Source organism: Sciurus vulgaris, assembly GCF_902686455.1.
Source record: "Sciurus vulgaris genome assembly, chromosome: 9".
In the NCBI taxonomy this organism is placed as follows: domain Eukaryota; kingdom Metazoa; phylum Chordata; class Mammalia; order Rodentia; family Sciuridae; genus Sciurus; species Sciurus vulgaris.
The window spans coordinates 66,790,978-66,803,925 of NC_136469.1; the positions used below are offsets into that span (position 1 = coordinate 66,790,978).

General features: G+C 32.4%; 1 protein-coding gene across 5 annotated transcripts in view; it reads right to left on the minus strand.

Moving 5' to 3' along the window:
• The window catches only part of GRID2 (glutamate ionotropic receptor delta type subunit 2), a 1,449,748-nt gene that overhangs the window by 1,177,926 nt on the left and 258,874 nt on the right, over nt 1-12,948 (minus strand). The gene's annotated exons all lie outside the window — the stretch shown is intronic.

Sequence of the window (12,948 nt, forward strand, 5' to 3'; positions counted from 1 at the left end):
AGGACATTTTTCATACACTTACAATAATGATACTGATAGGCATTGTGGCTAACCTTTATTGAGTGCTTGGTTGTCCACACCATGTTGGTTAAACACAGTGTTTCTAAGAACAGATTGCTTGATTTCAAATTCTGATTCTGCCACTCATTAAGTATATGACTTGTGCGATGTATTCAAATTCTAAGCCCCATATTCATCCTCTGTAAAAACCTAAGAAAACTGATATCTATCTGTAATGATTATTACATGTATTAAGTGCAAACTGGAAATAACTCATTGAAATTAAATAGGTAAGCCTCAAAAAATGTTTGTCTTCTTTTTAATAAAATACTGGATCTGGAGGACATGATACAAAACGAAATAAACCAGACACAGGAAGAAAAATACTACATGATCCTTGTAGGTGGAATCCAAAAAATCAAACTCATAGATGCAGAAAGAACAACAATGGTGTCTAGGAAGGAAACGGGGAGATGTAGGTCAAAGGAAACAAACTTGCAGTTATGTAGGATGACTAAGTCTACAGTTATAATGTACAACATGAGTTCGATAATTAATATTGTGTCATAAGTTAAAAGACAGCTGAGATGGTATATTTTAGGTGCTTTTACATATACATACAAAATTTAACTGTGAAAAGTGATGAATATATTAATTTGCTTGAGTCTATGTATGTGAATATAAAAATATCAAGATCTATACCTCAAAAAATATACAATAAAATAAGAAAATACACAGCATAATTCAAGTAGCGTTTAAAAATTTCCATTAATTTTTAACAATATGGTATCTCATTTAATCCTTAAAATAATTATGTGATATCAATGTCAATATACAACTTAATATAGTTATGAAGTTTTTAGTGCAAGCAATATGGCACATACCAAATGGAAGAAAAGTCCCACAACAAGGGCCAGAGCATTGGCCCCCTTCGCTCCAATGTCCTTGCTCTAAATCACTATGGGACACAGTCCTCCAGGTTTATACCTATGAGGAATAAGATTTTTTTCTATGTGGACCTTGAACTTATGAAGCCAGAACTGGGGACAGGCAGTTAGTGTAGAAATAGGGGATCAGGTCAAATCAAGGAAATGAAGGCCATGAAAGCCATCTGCCTCTGGAAGTTGGAGACTGCCCCTGGGAAAATGGAATATCAAAAATCTGCAGAGCCCATTAATAACCAAATTTACCTGCCCTTATCAGGAACTACAGATAAGGAGATGCTAACTGATGCCCTCTGGGCCCTTGCCTGGCTGAATCACTTTAGCCCTCCCCCTGCCCCATTAGCTTCTCACTTTTTACATCTCACCTGCAAAATCAGGCCTAGTCACATAGGCAGGAAGGAGGGATAAGTGGGGAGAGAACTGGAGAACAAGAGACCTTAAAGTAAAAAATATGTAGGGTGCGCTTACTTCTTGGGACTTTAGAACATTAGCCATGGCTCCCTTCTGCCTCCTGGGAGAAGTCTGTATTATTACCTTTAAATAAAACCTGCTTAATATGCTTGCCTTGGCGTGCTTCTCTAGTGTTCAAACTTCAACATTAGAGGAAGCAGAAATTGTCACGGGCAAATGGTGATATCACTCATTGCAAACCTCTGGGACTCTTTACCATCTGGCCATGCATGGTTTCCTTCTATTATTCTCTTCCAGTTCTAACCAGGCACACATTTTAAAATTGTTCATCTTTTACTTATAAACATGCGACAAATGAGTAAAAGATATATTCAGGGTAAATAATATGACAAAGAAATGGCTGTGTATACCTATCCACAAAAAGCACATCAAGATAACATATTATTCAATGCATAAATCAATGCATGAAAGGCAAAGGCTGAAATTCTCAGAATTGATAAGCATAGCAGGTTACACTTAAACTCTCTACCTTCAGGTGGCCTCACCATGCAAAGGTGATTTCTACTATATATACGGTGTGAACCTAACTTTCTCTTATCACCAATGTTTTATATTTGCATGGATCATAATACTACTTTGGCTTGTCATCTCTCACTCTTGCCTTCCATTTTCTATATATTTTGAATAAAATGTCCTTGGCTGAGCCTATGAGAGAATAGAAGGAAGAATTTCTTAACTGACATACAAGTAGAGTACTTCCTAATTATGTTATATATTTACTAGCCAGAATATTAATATTTTAGTATTATAATCAAATGGATAAATTGATAGGTTTTTATGTAACCTGTAATTTCTGAAACAGAATTATAGTTTTAAGACTAAGATTTATAAAAATATTTAGACAACAATTATTAGATTTATCTTGCAAAGTTAAATCATTTTCATGTAGACCTGTCTTAATATGTGATAATTCTTATACAAATGTAAATCAATCATTACATTGAAATTTAATAGTATCTGAGTTGAATGCACAAAATTCTTTAGCAATTTGTTAGGAAGTATAAGTTTCCTATAACTGGAGCTGAAGTAACCAATTCATTTTAAATCAGATAACCAAAATGTCTATACAAAAGAAGTGATGTGTGTTTATATAGATGTTTCAGCTTGTCCTGGATCCTAAATTGGTCTTCTAAGAGAAGAGTCTCTAATCAACCTTGTTTTAGAGCAGGAGATGTTGGGGACTTCTGGCTGAATATTGGCAATACATTTTTAATGGAAGTATTTTACTATTGCCTGACAGGACATTTAATATTGCCTTAAACATTAAACCTTACTTAATAAATGGTAGAAACCTGCAGAAATGATACCAAATTAGTCAATTCAGCACTGAATTAAGATATACTGAAAAAAATGCACCAAAGAAACAGTTCATCTTTCTGCAAACAGCAAGGAAGCACACAGAAGAAACAGTTCATCTTAGAGCAAACAGCATAACCCAAGAATGAGAAATCTCAGCCAACATTTCCAATCCCAGTATTTATTTACTTTTTTTCTTCAGCTATGAAATCTCATCTTAAATTTGGCTTTGTCCCAAAAGACGGCCAGCATTCTGTAAACAACCTGGTGTTTCACAGGAAGCACCTTGGGAAAGAAGGCTTTCCTATTTCATGCACTTCAGCAGGCACAGAAATATCCTCTCTTTACCCTTTGTGTGAATACACATATATCATCAGTGTAATCCAACATCAGACATCCTGGGTTTATTTTCTTAATTTTTAATTCTGTAATTTCTCAAATGGAACTTAACTATATAACTAACATGACAACACACTAGGGGGTTCCCTCTGAGGCATTTTTATTAACATACTTTATAGTCACTTTTATTTTATAATGTTGAAGGGAAAAGCAGGTTAGACTTGTCCAGATGAAATTATTTTTCCATACACACATGGTATTTGATCAACAGATTATACCCTATATATACTTCCTATTGGCCAAACTTCATGGAAGAATAATCAAGTAATAACAAAGAAAAAAAGATAGCTCCCAAATATTACTGTTATACCATTTTATAACTAGTTATCTCCCTTACTAGAGGTTGATATTCTGCCTCTTCCATGGGAGGGGAATAAAGTTGTTATCTAACCCTTATAACAAAGATAGTGACACACAAGTGGGTATACATATATGTTTTTAAATGCAACCTATCATGTTTACTTATCTTCTTATATATTAGAAAGGTCATTAACTACGAGTTTGTGTATTTAAGTTTGAACACTGCTAAATATTAATTTTGTGTAACAAATAGATCCATCAGAAACATTTAAACAAATATCAAATTAAGGCAAAGGTCTACAAAACTGTAATTGTGAAAACCACAGTTTATAGTAATTTTAAAACCATGCAGATATCATAATTTTAACTGTTATAGATGTCATCTGTAAAAGTAGTAATGCAGGTATGCTCATGAGAGATTGGTAAATTATTTTACTTTTCAAAGATAATAAAGCTAACTGACAAACAGTATGTATTTTTATCTCTTAAAAACACTATTATATTTCAGATAAAGCATGTAAAGATCCCCACTAAACTAAATTGTTGAACTTTGCATGACTTCAAATCCTAATTTCTTCTGTAAAACATGATAGATATATGCTTGGTGTGTGTGTATATGCACACATAGATTTTTTGTGTTTAAAATAAGACATACTTTAGACGATAAAATCATTTTAGAAAAATTCAAATTTGCAAATATACATACCAAATAAAACATTTATGAGATCACTAAACTAACTCAATAACTCCTAAACCATTATAAGCTTTCCCACTTCATGTCCTTTTTCATGATGTAACTACCATTGTGGATGCATGTCTTGTCTAATTTGAAAAATATCATTTTTTTGATCATAGAAACTATACTTAGAGTGTCTGTCGGCAAGCTTAAATACATTAGGTACTCAAAAGTATTCATGGATTAATCTTTGCTTATATTAATTTAGGCATAATCTTATAAAATTGGATTCCTATATTCAGTAACAAGCAAGTTCCAACTAAAATTAAAACAAAAGTAGACTTGCAAATGTACTTGAATGTGAATTTATCACAGGCATTATCATGACTCCAGAAGAACCAACTTATTCAGCAAGGTATTAATCATATACTTTATTTTTAGTTTGAACATTTATTTAATTATTTTATATCTTGTATATATAATAGGCAATTGCAGGAAACACTGTTTAGCTGGCAAGATAGTAGAGAAAAGAAAATGTCTTCATTGAGCTCAGAATTCCCCTTAAAAATATTGAGGTTTTGATATTTCTTGAAGAAATTTTATCACATCTTCAGTAGAATTATTGAAAATCTATCTACTTACATCATTTTATATAATTAACTTATCAAATAACTTTTAAATAAATTATTCTAAAAATTGAAAGCAAAGATGTATCATATCTACATTTCCCTTGCACAATTAATTTGTGCTTAAAGCCACATTATCTAGAAAGACAAATATAAAACAATTGCCCCAAACAATTTTGGTCAGAATTCTCATTTCAAAATAAAATGAAAAATGGTTAACCTTTTTAAAGGCACAAAGTTCATTTCTTTACTCATTTAATTTTTTCTAAATATATAAATCCTTTATGGTGGTTAATCTAAAATGGAGAAAACAAAATTCTTTCATTTAAAAGTAGCATAGTTTCTACATATGCTGAATCTTTACTGTTCTTTGAAATCAAGAGAATTGATTCATTCTGTGCTTTGCTTTCTCTTGCTCTCAGATTTTCTGCTTCACATTTTCTCTGTCTCAATGTATTCACATGCATTCATGCAACAACCCATTCATCTACCCATCTAGTCTTTCCTCAACATGTAGGAAAATCATCAGCCAAGCGACTTTCTTCATTAACAAATGATTTGATAGCAAAATAATCAAAATTTATTGCAAGTTGATAGGGCTTAGACCTTAGAACAGCTCAAGGGCTGAAGACCTGATCCCCAATATAGCAGTATTGAGAGGTGGGACCTCTAAGAAATTATTTCATCATGAGGACTATTGCCACATGAATGGATGAATCAATTGATGTATTAATAGCTAAATTTGCTGTTGGGAGGTTGTGGAAACTTCAGGAGGTAGTGCCTACTCGGAGGAAGTAGATCAGTGGAGGCACATCATTGAAGAGTGTATTTTATCACCTGCCCCTTTCTTTCTCTCTTGCTCTCTGCTTCCTGGTCATCAATAGGAGACATGCTTTCTCCACCACATGATCCTTGCCATGACATTCTATTGCCCACATGTTCATGATCCTTGCCATGATATTCTATTGCCCACATGTTCAGATATAATGGAGTCAAATGACTATGGACTGACATTTCTGAAAATGTGAGCCCAAATAATCCTTTCCTCCTTTAAGTTGATTTTCTCAAGCATTCTGTCACAGTTAAAGAAAGCTGTCTAACACACATGTTGAATCAGACATAGCAAAATTAGGATGCTTTGATAATATAATGAAAATAGGCAGTCATATGGTTTTCACAAACTCACAGTTCAAAGGAAGTTTAGAGATAGTACATAAAAACTTTGCATTTCTCAAAAATTATGAAAAGATTTTAAGCATTTTGTCCAAAATCACAAAGCCAAACATTATAAGGGGTAGTGTAGATTAGGTTCTCTGATTTCAAGTTTAAGCTATTTCTTCCATATTATGCTTTCTTTATTTCTTCCATATTATGTTTTCTGTCATGTAGCTGTGTATGTGGGATGTGTGTGCATGTGTAGATATACACACAAGTACATCATAATTACACATATATAACATATTTACATATAGGCACACATATTTGTATATACACATACTTATATGTACACATATACATATATTTACATATATAGTATATATTTTTATATATACACACACTCATATATTTAATACCTGGTAATACTCTGGTGATTAGCATATCATATTGATTAATTATGAAGTCTTAAAAGATTTAAAATTATGCTAATCATAGTAAAAATCCTGAATGCAAACTATTCTTATATAAAATTTACTTCCTTTGACTTAGAGGCTTCAAGAATTTTAAGGTAGAAGGTTAAAAGAAAGAGAAAAAGTACAACTCTTTGCCGTAGGGCAATTTATTGGTAACAGCAGGATTTACAATTCTGCAGAGCTATTCAGAATTGTTAAATCATCATATATCCTTACCATTTTAGATCCTACTATCCTCAAGTGGGTTTTTATTTAATTCTAACAATGTACTATGCATATACATTAATCTCACTGCGTATAGATATCCAAATTGAGAGATTTATGACTGTTTTAAATCTATATAGGATATTCCTACTACTGCCAGTGGAAATTATACATGCATTTCAAAAGAAGTACAAATAATCATAGATGTTATAAATATTGTAAAAATCAAATTTCTCTTTATTTTCATCCCCACATTACTTTCAGTTAAAATAAAAAGTTAAATAGGTTGAATATTCCTAGAAGTAGGAAAAATTAGTTGTATTGTAACTAAATGTGATTAGCATTTTCTACATTTAGCATCTTTTCTTAAGCATACAGACAAGCTACTATTTCAGTGCAATACTATTAACAATGGTGGTCAAGAAATTGTGGACATATTGCTATTTAACTATATCTATACAGAGATATATATTCATATGCATATATAAGTACATTTGATTATGCAAGCATATTTTATATATGCCTATATATGTGTATGTGTGTGTGTGTGTCTGAATATATTTATAAAAACATATGTATGTAATTCTCTGCTCAGGTATCATTTAATAACATTGAAATATCTTCCAAGAATTATTTTCATATTCCAAATATTTTCATCAAACTCTTCTCATTCCACAAAAACTTTTTGTAATACATTCTATGCTAATGTTCTTGCGGGAATTAAATAGGGTTTTCAGAATTAATTTTCCTCTTATCAAGAGACATATTTTTGTCAGTTCAACTTATCTAACCCTTCACTACTACTGTGCCTAGAGAAATAAATCAAAACAATAACTAATCCAGGGAAAGGAAGTGTTGGATACACACCAAGTGCATGGCAATTAGCAAATACTATTCCAAATTAGAGAATATTGTGCTGTGCTCTCTTTCCCTCTAGTTAATTATAAATGAAATAATAACAATAGCAATTAACATTTATTAGTACTAAGCACTGTACTAAGTAGTGCACAGGCATTATTTCATTTAGTTTTGGTGATAACCCTTGGAGAAAAATGAAATTCAGATTCAGTAACTTTCTCAAGGCCTAGGCTAGTAAGAACCACTGCAAAATTTACAGTTCTGAGTTTCTCAGAAAACTTCCTAAAATCCATGAGCTTAAATTAGGCATTTTATCCATTTTAAATGGATGTAATTATATGCATATTTTTATTTTCATAATTATTATGAAACTTTTTGTACATTGAAATTATAAACAGGTTTTAATCTTTGTATGATAAAATTATATGAACTAGAATTAATTTATAAAAGTTTCTGAATTTTTTTTGGTAAGTATAAAAGGTACCACAATGACTTAAGTTATACTAGACTAAAAAAATAGCAGTAATTTAGCCAAAATATTTACATGTTTTGTCTCAAATTTTATGCTTAAATCTGTTTTGGGCTAATTATCCAATATATAAAAAGAACTTAACTGATACAAATTTCTAAACATTAGCTTAAATGAGAAAATTTTATAGTTATTTATTTCAAAATCCTGTTACCATTGGAATTAGGAGCACGGTTTTGCAATAACTACAAAAATTTCTCATTTAAATATATGATACTGTATGTATATGATGTATTTCTTCCATGATGGTTTCAGACCTAGCCTTTCAATTTTTCAGGAGTTCTTTCTTTTTCTCTTTCCTTGGTGACTAATGATCCTGAAAGAGTGACAATGCCATAGTCATGGACTTTGTATATGTAAGGTCTTTAATTATTCACTTAGGTTTGTAATATTCAAATGTGACCAGGTACAGAAAGTAGCCAGTTCAGTATCTCCCAAAGTCTCATGCTTACTTAGCACTTTGTTCTCAGAGTTTTAAAGTACATTAAAATATTAACTCCCACTCCACCCACCATAATTATCTAATTTACAGGCAAACATCGTTCTTGTTTCAATGATAGATAATGAAGTTCAAAGAGGCTATTGCCAAGATCACCAACGGAATTAGTGATGATATAGTATAGTAAAATCTGAGAGGAGAAAATTCCACAAGGATATCTAAAATTATTTTATATATAAGTACCCGAAGGTATATTGTAAGTATATTTTAAGTAATTTTATATTTGGCTCAAACCAGAAATTAACATTTTTAGTATAGCAGACACCTTTAAGTGATCAGTTTTCCTCAATATATTGAAATAAACTATCATAAAATAAGAAGGGCACATCAGAGACCAATAAGCAAAATTTTCAATGACTGACTCCAGAGATTTCAAGGGAGGGGATTTGTGTTTTAATGGGACATTTCCTCACACCATGAACTAAGTCAAATTCATAAAGTGATTTCATTCTGAACAGTCCTTTTCCTCAGCCCTACTGTCCAATAACACTGAAATCACATTTCATTTGGAATTCCTGTATAATTATTCAGTACCCCAAGGCACATTTAAACTGATAATACTGTCACCTGAAATATCTGACTCTGCTGAATAATTTCTGGAAATCTGTGGAGAAAAGGAAATGCAGGATGCTTAAGCAACAGATAAGCTGAGTCTTCCACGTGGAATACAACAGGAGGCTCCTCTTTAAAATCATCATTTCATGTGTGAACATAGACCCTCTCAGAATAGCTTATGTATTTTTCATATGAGTTGGTGAGTAAACATTTCAAAGATCATTTCTTTAAATAAAATAATTTGTCATTTTTTAGAGGACAAGATATTGAAAGCTTAATAATCTAGATTTTTTTCTCTTATAAAAGTGGCAGTGTTTCATCCTTTAAATTCTTTTCTTTTTCTACGGAATCTCTGAAGAAATCCAGAGCTTTGCATCCTGCACTGCACTCCCTTTCCCTACATCCCATACCTAATTGAAGCAACATCCCAGCAGTGCAAACTTAACTGCCAAGACAAGAACAAAAGGAAGTGTTCTGAGAATAGACACTTTAAACACTGTACAATTCAAACTCTTCTTAAATTGATAGGCTGTATTAAACAAATAAAGTAATATGTTAGATACTTGAAAAGTATGTTCACCAAGAAGAGCTGCAGATATTTTTAGAAATAGAACAGATTTAACATTTTTCCTCCTGTAACCATTTACTATATCCTTTTTAATACCATCTGAAACTTTCATAAAAAAGTGTGAGAACTGGTATATATCACTAAAGGTGAAGTTGTATATCAAAGATATACCTGTATAAAAAAGTAGTGTGAATGCTAAGCTCTTAGAAGGCTCACACACACTGAACATGCAAATAAATGTAGTTCAGTTTGTCTTCTACATATGTAATTTTATGCTTAATATCACATTTTGCTCTTCTTCCAGGAACCTATTTGAACTTTATCTATCTGAATTGACTTAATTTGTAAATCACTTGAAATTAAGCACCGTAAGTCTTCTGTAAACAGGGCATAGTGGTACACCTCTGCAATCCCCGTGACTCCAGAGACTGGACGGGAGGATTGCAAGATTGAGACCAACTGGGGCAATTTAGCAAGATCCTGTCTCAAAATCAAAAATACACAGGACTAGAGTTAGAGTCCCTCAGTTCAGGCACCAGTTCTAAAACATACATACACACATACCACATGATTTCACTACTAAGGAAAACCAACATATCATGTAGAAAATTTGACAGGAAAAAGGTAACTAGATGATACAAATCACAAACCTAATGGTTTCCTTAACTGCACACCCTTGAAATTTTCTTCATCTTTATTTCATGAGCACATTATCAAGCAAAACTGAAAATCTTACTAGATACCTGCTAAGGATTTTTCCCAACATATTCTATTATGTGCTAACTGTTCCATATACTGAATAAGGAGTTATATCAGGGAGCAGCATACAGGTATTGATAGGGGGCTGACCTACAAAATATTTCATGAGTAGTAACAAAAGTGTTGTCGTATTATAACTACAGAATCAACAACCATAAATAAGACTTGAGTTTCCTTAGAAAGATGGGAATTGGGGGTATTTATTAGCTGCAAGAGACTATAAAAGGAACTTTTTTTCTTTCATCTTTCAAGGTGTGTGTTACACTTTACACAGGAGACACCCCCAATGATCCTCTTCCAGCTTCACCCTACCTGCCCACAGTTGCCACCAAGTTAATCCCTATCAGAGGATAAATGCACTGATTAGGTTAAGGCTTTCATAGCCCAATCATCTCACTTCTCAACTTTCTTTCAGTGCCTTACACATGAGCTTTTGGGGAACACCTCTTTGGGGAATATATTTTGACGATGCTGAGAGAAACTCTTCTGCTTCCTGTTGCCATGTCCTGAGCTGCATTCTTCACCACACCCGACTATCATGTTGTTCTGCCTCTCCTTAGGTCCAGAGCAATGGAACTGGCCATCTACAGACTGAGACCACTGAAACTGTAAGTCTCAAGTAAAATTTTCCTCCTCTGAAATTGTTCTTGTCAGGTCTTTTTGTCACAGCAATGAAAGAGATGACTAAAATAATGTATATTGTAATCACAGCCTAACTGTGTAAATCAAATACTTAGGAAAATTCAATTTTAGTTGAACTTTTAGGAATATCTTCTAGACAAAAATGAATGACCAAAAAAATGACCAAAATTGTGGAGATTTTTTGCACTGTAAGTTTTCTTCTTAAGAAATGGGCAATGATATTTTTACACTTTAAAATTCATCATCCTCCTTTTACAGATGAGGAGACTAAAATCGGAAAAGTGAGACCTGATCATATTTTCAGAAAGTAAAGGAAATAGAACTTAAAGCTAGAACCTGTGGGAATCAAAAACCTATTGATTTTATCATATATAAACTGTTCTACATTAAATATTCAGTCTATTTCTGAGAAAAAAGATTTTGCCTTTGGAATAACATGCAATTACAGAGAGGAGAGAGAGAGAGAGAAAGAAAGAGGGAGAGAAAGGGAAGTCATCAAACATCTTCATACTGTGTCATTTCCTAAGATAATTTCACAAAATGACAAGGTATGTAGTACTTCGCTTTGGAAAAAATAAAAATAAAAAACATGGAGAAAAGCTTATAATTTACATGACTTGTGGGCCATATTAGGAGAGATGACAGAGAAAATATTGTGGCCTTTTATCAAACTCTTGAAAAATATGTAATGTTAAAATATGTCCAGTAAGAATGCTTATTTATGGCACTTGATTCAAAACAACTAACTGCAGTCTATTTTACAGGTAAAAACTCAAAATAAATGTTGATTTTTTCCAATAAAAAAGTTTGCCTTTCTTTAACAAAACACATAAAACAAACCAACCTAATATATTTTTAAAATTTGGTTTATTGGTATACAGATAGGTACTTGTTAAATTGATTTCATACATCCTTTTTGGTGTTTGCAGATAGCATTCATGATTTATTTCAAATCATAATCATAAAATTGAAAGATTCATGTACTTTTGAAGATGTTACCTGCATTTTTAAATATTATTTTGTTCATATCTTTTGCTTTATTAAGGAACTGACACAGAGCTTTGGGAAACCCAACTCAAGAGGCTGTATCTTTGTATGGTCATATTTTTAATAAAAATTAAGAAGATCAGTTTCAAAAAATTTCAGCAACTTATCCCAAGACTCTACTTGGAGTTTAGGAAAACAACCCAAGAAACCCTGTGAGATTCTCAATGAGATTTTGAAGGAAGCTAATTCCATCATGACTCACCTCTCGTATGTTTAGTTACTGCCCAAAATGATATATGTCTCTTTAGTCAAGTACCATCTCTTTATTTTCTTTTTTTCTTCTTCTACTTTTCTGTGATGAATGCCTAACATACTTGTACATATTCTTGCTTTTCTGCTTTGAGCACATCATTCCCAAGTAAGCACACTGCATTAGTATTTTCAACTCCTTTGGAGAGTGCTCCTGCCTTTCCATAAACCCTAACTTTCTCTAGGGGACTTTGTTCTCCCTTTAGTCCTTTCAACTAGATTTATTTTTCCACACAACAGGCCCTTCTACAATTAAAAAAAAAAAAAAAAATGGGGAATTAACATTGCTTATTTCTTTAAGACAATTACAAATCATTACTTCTTCATTGCAGAGTAACATAATCTACTCTAAAATCCTTGCTATTTGACTATTCTAGCTTCTATTCTTATCACTGTCTCTGACTATATCCTGGTCAGTTGACCATATTTATTTAATATGGAACCTGGTTCAGAATTTTTCTCTCTGTTCCAAGTCCTACCATCACCTTGGGTGATATAGTCAATAGATAAATGTTGATGACTGATCTGTGAAACTACGACTCTTTGCTTTCTTACCCAATGTCAACTACTTTGACTTACAGTCATAAGTTGGTCCCTGACATAACCTAGAGTCACTACACATGAGAAATCTTGAAATCCAATATTTTACTCCCTACAGTGTTTCTAGAATCCTAACAATATCTCTCATATCACTG